Below are 6,679 nucleotides of genomic sequence, written 5' to 3' on the forward strand. Positions count from 1 at the left end.
GAAGAAGGGAAGAAGCCCGGGGGTGGGTGGGGGCCTTTCCAGCGAGGAATGTCCAACCGAGAATCGCTCAGTCCGTGCGGGGGGGGGCGGAATAAACGGATCAAAGCCAGACCCTGAACCTAACCAAACGGGGCGCAACGTTTTCGGACGACGGCTTTGGAGAGGGCTGCTTTGCAAAGATTAAAAGAGTCGTGCGAAAGTCCGGCGTGCAAAAGCCCCTGGCTTCCAAGTTCTCCCCGACCGCCTGGCGGCTCAGCTTCAGGGCAGCCCCCCCAACCCCCGTCTCGGCTTCCAAGCTCCAGCTCCGCCCGCGCGCTCTGCCGCCCCTCCAACCTGGCACAGCCCCGCTTTCCGCCTGCCCCCTTTATGCCCTCCCGCCGCCTCGCTGACCTCTCTGCCTGGCTGCTGGGTCACGACCGGGTCACCGAAAGAGTCGGCGCTCTTAAAGCACCCCAGCGCGGACGAGTGTCAAAACAAGCGGCCCGGCAGCCGCTGACGGGTACAGCACCTTGCCCTGTCCTGCCCGGGACTCCTGCGGCAGACTTTAACGTGCGCCGAGGCGCAGCCTCCGCCCTCAGGTTTTTCGTGTTGGGGCTCGACCCCTCCAGCATTCACGGAGCACCAAGAGTGCACTAGAGCATAGGCAGAGTGCCCTTCCTTTAACTCTAGATAGGACAGGACTTGGGGAGGCGGGAGGCGCTCAGGAAACCAATTCTATGCCTTGTGGCTCCAAAGTTACACCACTGGTTGTTGAAAATAAAGGAGAGCTTGACCCTTGTGGAATCAACAGCACACCAGAGAAGCAGAGACACACCTGGATTAGACCATCTAAGGTCCGAGTCTGTACGGAAAATGGAACCAGCAATAGAATTGACTAGTTTGAATTAGGGCCATAATTGTCATATGCTGAGAAGGAGATGAAGAGGAGGAGGAGATTGGATTTATACCCCCACCCTTCACTTGGGAGTCTCAGAGCGGCTTACAAACTCCTTTACCTTCCCCTCCCCACAACAGACACCCTGTGAGGCAAAGTGGGGCTGAGAGAGCTCTGAGAGAAACTGCTCTTTCAAAAACAGCTCTTACAGAACTATGGCTTGCCCAAGACCATCCAGCAGCTGCAAGTGGAGGAGTGGGGAATCAAACCCGGTTCGCCCAGATTAGAGGCTGCGCCACTACACTCAAACTGGCTCCCTAGAGTTAAGAGAAAGGACCTCTATGTCCATAAAGGCAGGTTGCAAAGGGGAAAGGGACAGTAATACATTTTATGTACCTTTGTATTTTGTAATTCCTTTCACTGCTGCCTAGTTTTAATAAATATCAAACCAAAAAGGCAGCCCTCCTCAAAATTCCCCCTCGCCCCACAAGCCTTAGAGTGCCACACTTAGGAGGAGCCAAAAGTCAAAGGGTCGAATCCCCACTCTGCCATGGAAATTTGCGGGGTGACCTTAGCCCACTCTCGGCCCACCCTACCTCACAAGGCTGTTGTGAGGATAAAACAGAGAAAGAGGCAAGACGCTTTACGGAGAAAAGTTGCCAAGGGAAGTAGCTAAGTAAATGCAGGAGGCCTTCAACGGCGGGGCTAAGGATCCAGAGAAGCACCCCCACAGATAACTAGTTCCCCCCACACAATAGTCCCAGTCCTCCAACTAGGGCTTTTGTGCATCTCAGGGGGATGAAGGAAAGGGTGTGATATGAACACGCCTCAGAGGTGGGTCTCCACACAGGCTGTGTGGTCACACACACACACTAAAATTATGCACTTTCAATGCACTTTCCAAGTGGATTTCACTGCGGGAACTGGCAAAATCCAGTTGGAAACAGTGTTCCCTCTAAGCTGAGTTGGTGTGAGCTAGCTCACAGTTTCTAAGCCTCTGGCTCAAACTAATTGATGCAGCAGCCAAATTGCTCTGTCACAACTTTAATGCCAGGAGCTCACAAAGTAGGATTTTTTGCTCACAAGACTCCACAGCTTAGGGGGATCATCGGTTGGGAAGTGGATTGTTTAGTGTGCGTGACCGCAGCCACCCTGGAGCAAGTTTCATTTTGTAAAGAGCAAGGCAGTCGGTCCATCAACAAGGATGTAAAGACCGTGATTTCCACACAAATCCCAAAAGCATGACAATTGGGATGCTGGAAGCAGGAAAAACTCAGTTGCACGGCAGCCTGTTTTGTTTGGAAGCATCTAGCTCTCGTGGTTGGAAGACAATCTGAATGATGCACAGCAAACCCCTGAATTCAGAAGGGGGGCTGAACAGGGGCACGCGACGGACGTTTTGTTTGCGTGCAAAGTTTGCATGCCGCCCCCTTCCACACTTAGCAGACATTTGTTTTCATTAAGCGAGTTCTAGATCATATCAAGCCTGAACTCCCCCAGAAGCTAAAAAGATCGAACCTATTGCACTTTGGTCATGTCATGAAGAAGAAGAAGAGTTTGGATTTATACCCCACCCTTCACTGCCCGAAGGAGTCTCAGAGCGGCTTACAAACTCCTTTCCCTTCCCCTTACAGATAAATTGTCCATTAAGAACACAGTCCCTCTTAGGAAGTCCAAATGCAAAAGAAAACACCCTGACTGCATAGGAAGGCCACAGGGACCCTGACACAGAGAAAATTATAAGTAACGCATGTCCTCTAAGCAACAGGGTTCATTACACATATACAGCTTTATTTGAATTAGAACAACTGGAAATGGTCAGGTGGAACAAGATTAAAGAGAAGAGTCATTGGAAAAGACAATAATGCTAGGAAAAGTTGAAGGTAGCGGGAACAGAGACCCTACATGAGGTGGATTGACTCTGCCTAGGAAGCCTCAGTTTGCAAGACCTGGGCAAAGCTGTTAACAACAGGACATTTTGGAGGACATTAATTCATAGGGTCGCCCTGGGTCAGAAGTGATTTGACAGCACTTAACACACACGCGAAGCAAACTGTAAAAAGGCAAAGGTAAAGGTTCCCTTGCTCAAAAGCCAGTCGGATCCGACTCTAGGGTTGCGGTGCTCATCTCTGTTTCCAAGCCGAAGAGCCAGCGCTGTCCGAAGACGTTTCCGTGGTCATGTGGCCGGCATGACTAAGCACCAAGGCGCACGGAACGCTGTTCCCTTCCCACTGAAGTGGTACCTATTTATCTACTTGCAATTTCTTGCTTTCGAACTGCTAGGTTGGCAGGAGCTGGAACTAGAGACGGGAGCTCACTCCGTCATGCAGCGCACTCGGGTCTCAAACTGCTGAACTACTGACCTTCCACAGCCTGAAGTTCAGCGTCTTAACCACTTGAGCCACCGCAGCTGTGCAAACTGTGCCAGACAGTAAATTCAGGTGGGGTAGCCATGTTGGTCTGAAGCAACAGAATGAAGCCTAAGTCCAGTGGCTTGAGACCAAGTATTCTTCACGGTATTCGCTTCCTTGTGCACGTATCTGGAAACGTGTGCACGCACGTGAAAGCTGATGCCCAGAATTACACTTTGTCGGTCTTAAAGGCGCCCCTGGACTCAGACTTCGCCTTATGCCAGAAAGTGTTTTGCAGGACCAATGCAAAGTTAACCTGCGGAAGTGATGTAGGACCCAGAATTCAGGTCTCGTTTGGGGCAGCGTCGTCCTCTTATTTCTCCAGAACACACGCACGCAGCCTTGCCTTTTACCCAAACCTCCCCTCTGGGTTTTCTGGCAGGACTCTGCCGCTGGCTGTGGGCGTTAGGAAATGAGATCGGCAGAGGTAGGACCGGCAACCGCACCGACAGGTTTGCCTCTTCTAAAAACGGGAACAAAGGCCTCGAAAGGGAATGGTTGCTTGGAAACAGCTGGCGGATATGCTGGGAAACCTCCAAACACCGGGACTTGGAAAGTCTGGGTTGGAAGCCAGTACTGCTGGGAACCTAGCCCGAGCTGCAGGCTTGCTTCCATGTCTCTAAAAGCACCTCCGCCCACCTGTATTATGCCTGCACATTTGCAAATACAGAAGAGGCCGGGGGTTCTCTGGAGGTTTCTCCTCCACAAGACACAGAACCCTGTAGATCACAGGGGAGGCCCTCCAGAATGTCCCATCATAGAATTCACCACTCCTCCACACGCAGCTGCTGGAGTGACCTTGGGTCAGTCACAAGTTCTCTCAGGGCTGTTCTCTCAAGGGCAGTCCTCGAGAGGGCTCTCTGAATTAGAACATCTTCCCGTTTAGGTCCAAAAAGCCCCTGTGTGGCTATCAAGTCAGAGCTAGAGTGTCCTCAAGCAAATAGTAGTTAATATTGGCCCTTTGTTAGACTTTCTTCTCACCCTTTTGGGGTTTTTTTTTTTTGAGCCCCCGGAGGGGATTTTTTTTATTGATTTTTTTTAACACTACAAAAAACTACAACAGAAAAGGGGGAGGGCCCATCATCCCCTGGAACCAAAGTTTTCAAAGGCACAATTCAGAGTCCTTCAGCCTTTACTACTTCTTCTCTCTTTTCCGCAGTTTGTAGGGACTTTTTGGGGCTGCTGCCCCCTGCTCAGACTAAGAGTCCTCACCAGATGAACCAGTTTCCAGCTCGCTGCTGGACCTGCTGTCTTCTTTTTTCTCTTCCTCTGACCTTCCCAGCTGCTCCTTTAGAAATTCTTGAGCTTTAAGAACAGAGTCAATCTTAACCTTCTTCTCTTTGATCTTAAATGCTACTCCTTCTTGAAATAGCCATTTGTATCCAATTGAATTTGTTTGGAGGAAGAGAACAAGTTCGCCCTTTTGGTTCTTGATTCCAGTTTTTGGGTCAGGTTTGTCTTCCCCTCCCTGTGTCTTACTATAAATTCAATCTCTTCTTCATCATCTAGTCTACCCCCCTGCACACTGCAGGAAATTCACAAACACCTCCCCCCAGCACCCGCAGTGACCCCTGCTCCATGAGCAGAAGATGAGAAAAAACCTCCAGGATCCCCACTTAAACCAGCGAGTACAAGGGCCTTTTCAGTGGCAGCCCCGTGATTATGGAACAGCCTCCCCAGGGAAGTCTGCCTGGCCCCCTCACCTGTGATTGCAGCTGAAGACAAGTTTTACTGAGGACTGCATTTGATTAAAGCAGTCCCAAATCCCCAAATGGCGATTTTAAATTTTGGGGGTTTACGCTTTTAACACATGTTGTTTTATGTGCGTTATCTCTGCTGTGAGCCACCTTGAGCTCCGAAAGGAAGATTAATTTAAATTTCGTAGATAAAGATGATCATAGATAGGAGTAATATTTTGTACACTTATAGAGCACTGATGAATACCAAATGTATTTGTAGAAGCTGGAACCAAAATATTTAGGAACTCTTGGCAAAAGAGGTTATTTAGAAATGTAGAAGGTTCTACATTTAGAAGAGAAGACTCTTGAGAGTCCCCTGGACTGCAAGAAGATCAAATCAGTAAATCCTAAAAGAAATCAACCCTGACTGTTCCCTGGAAGGCCAGATACAGAAGCTGAAGCTCAAATACTTTGGCCGCCCAATGAGAAGGGAGCCCTCACTGGAGAAGACCCTGATGCTGGGAAAGACTGAAGGTCAAAGAAGACGGGGATGACAAAGGATGAGATGGTTAGACAGTGTTATCGAGGCAACGAACATGAAATTAAGCAAACTCCAGAGCACAATGGAAGACAGGAGGGCCTGGCGTGATGTGGTCCATGGGGTCACGAAGAGTCAGACTCGACTGTGCGACTGAACAACAACAAGAAAGTCAAATTGTACTATTTAGGTGAGTAACTATAAATGTGCGAGAGAGGTTAAGGAAACCTCTTTAAAAACATTAAATCAGTGTAAATACAGCTATGCAATGAAAGACCACTTTTAAAATGTATAGAATGATAAAATGTATAGAATGATAGGAAAACCTGTGTATGAGTATATGTACTTATGAAACTCCAAGGTATACTTAAATTTATATTAAAAGGAAGTTATAATGGAAAGCTAAGATAACGCTTAAGTAGTAAAAGATCTGTAATGGCAAAAGTATAGCGTTGCAAAAATTTTATGGCTTTTTGGTAGAAAGACAGATAAATAGAAACTTATCTATGAGGTAGCTGAAGAGATACAATGGTATTGAGATTACTCTCCTTTATGTTTGAATGTTTGTTCTGTCTGTTTTGTGTAAAAAATAATAAAAAAAATATTTTTTAAAAAAGGAAGAAAGGCAGCGAATAAAATGTTTGAAGTACGAAGGGCAGAACGAGTCTTCTGAGCTGAAGAGCTCAGGTGTCCCATTCCGCCAGCCCACCTTCCTGGAACAAAAATCGAGCAGGTCGCACTGGTGCCAAGAAGGCCGATGGTGCAAGTCGTTCGTGGTGAGGATGCAACAGGATCACTCGGGGAAGGGCCGAACGGGGTGCGCCTTGTGCCAAGGGAAGCTACAGGGCGATCCCGCAATGCTCCCTTGCGTCAACCTTGCTGATGCGGAGCAAAGGCCAGGCGGTAGAATTACTCGCTGGGCTCCAACCAAGCAGGTTTTAAGGCCGAGATCTTGCCGAGGTGATCTGACTGTTATCTAGCCTGTAGACCGAAGAGGGGGGCTTCCGGGATAGAATGGTTGTCTGTGCGCACGCGTGAAGTGGTGTCAACTTGCTTTTGACTGATGGTGATAAAGAAGGACCGCCTTTTCCCGCGTGTCCCCCAGAGAGCGCTGAGATCAGGGTCTCAAAACCACGTGACACTCCCTGCACAGAAAGACGCCAGATTGGCCTCGACT

The sequence above is a fragment of the Gekko japonicus genome, unplaced genomic scaffold (genome assembly GCF_001447785.1).
Source record: "Gekko japonicus isolate JY-2015 unplaced genomic scaffold, Gekko_japonicus_V1.1 scaffold1533, whole genome shotgun sequence".
Classification (NCBI taxonomy): Eukaryota; Metazoa; Chordata; class Lepidosauria; order Squamata; family Gekkonidae; genus Gekko; species Gekko japonicus.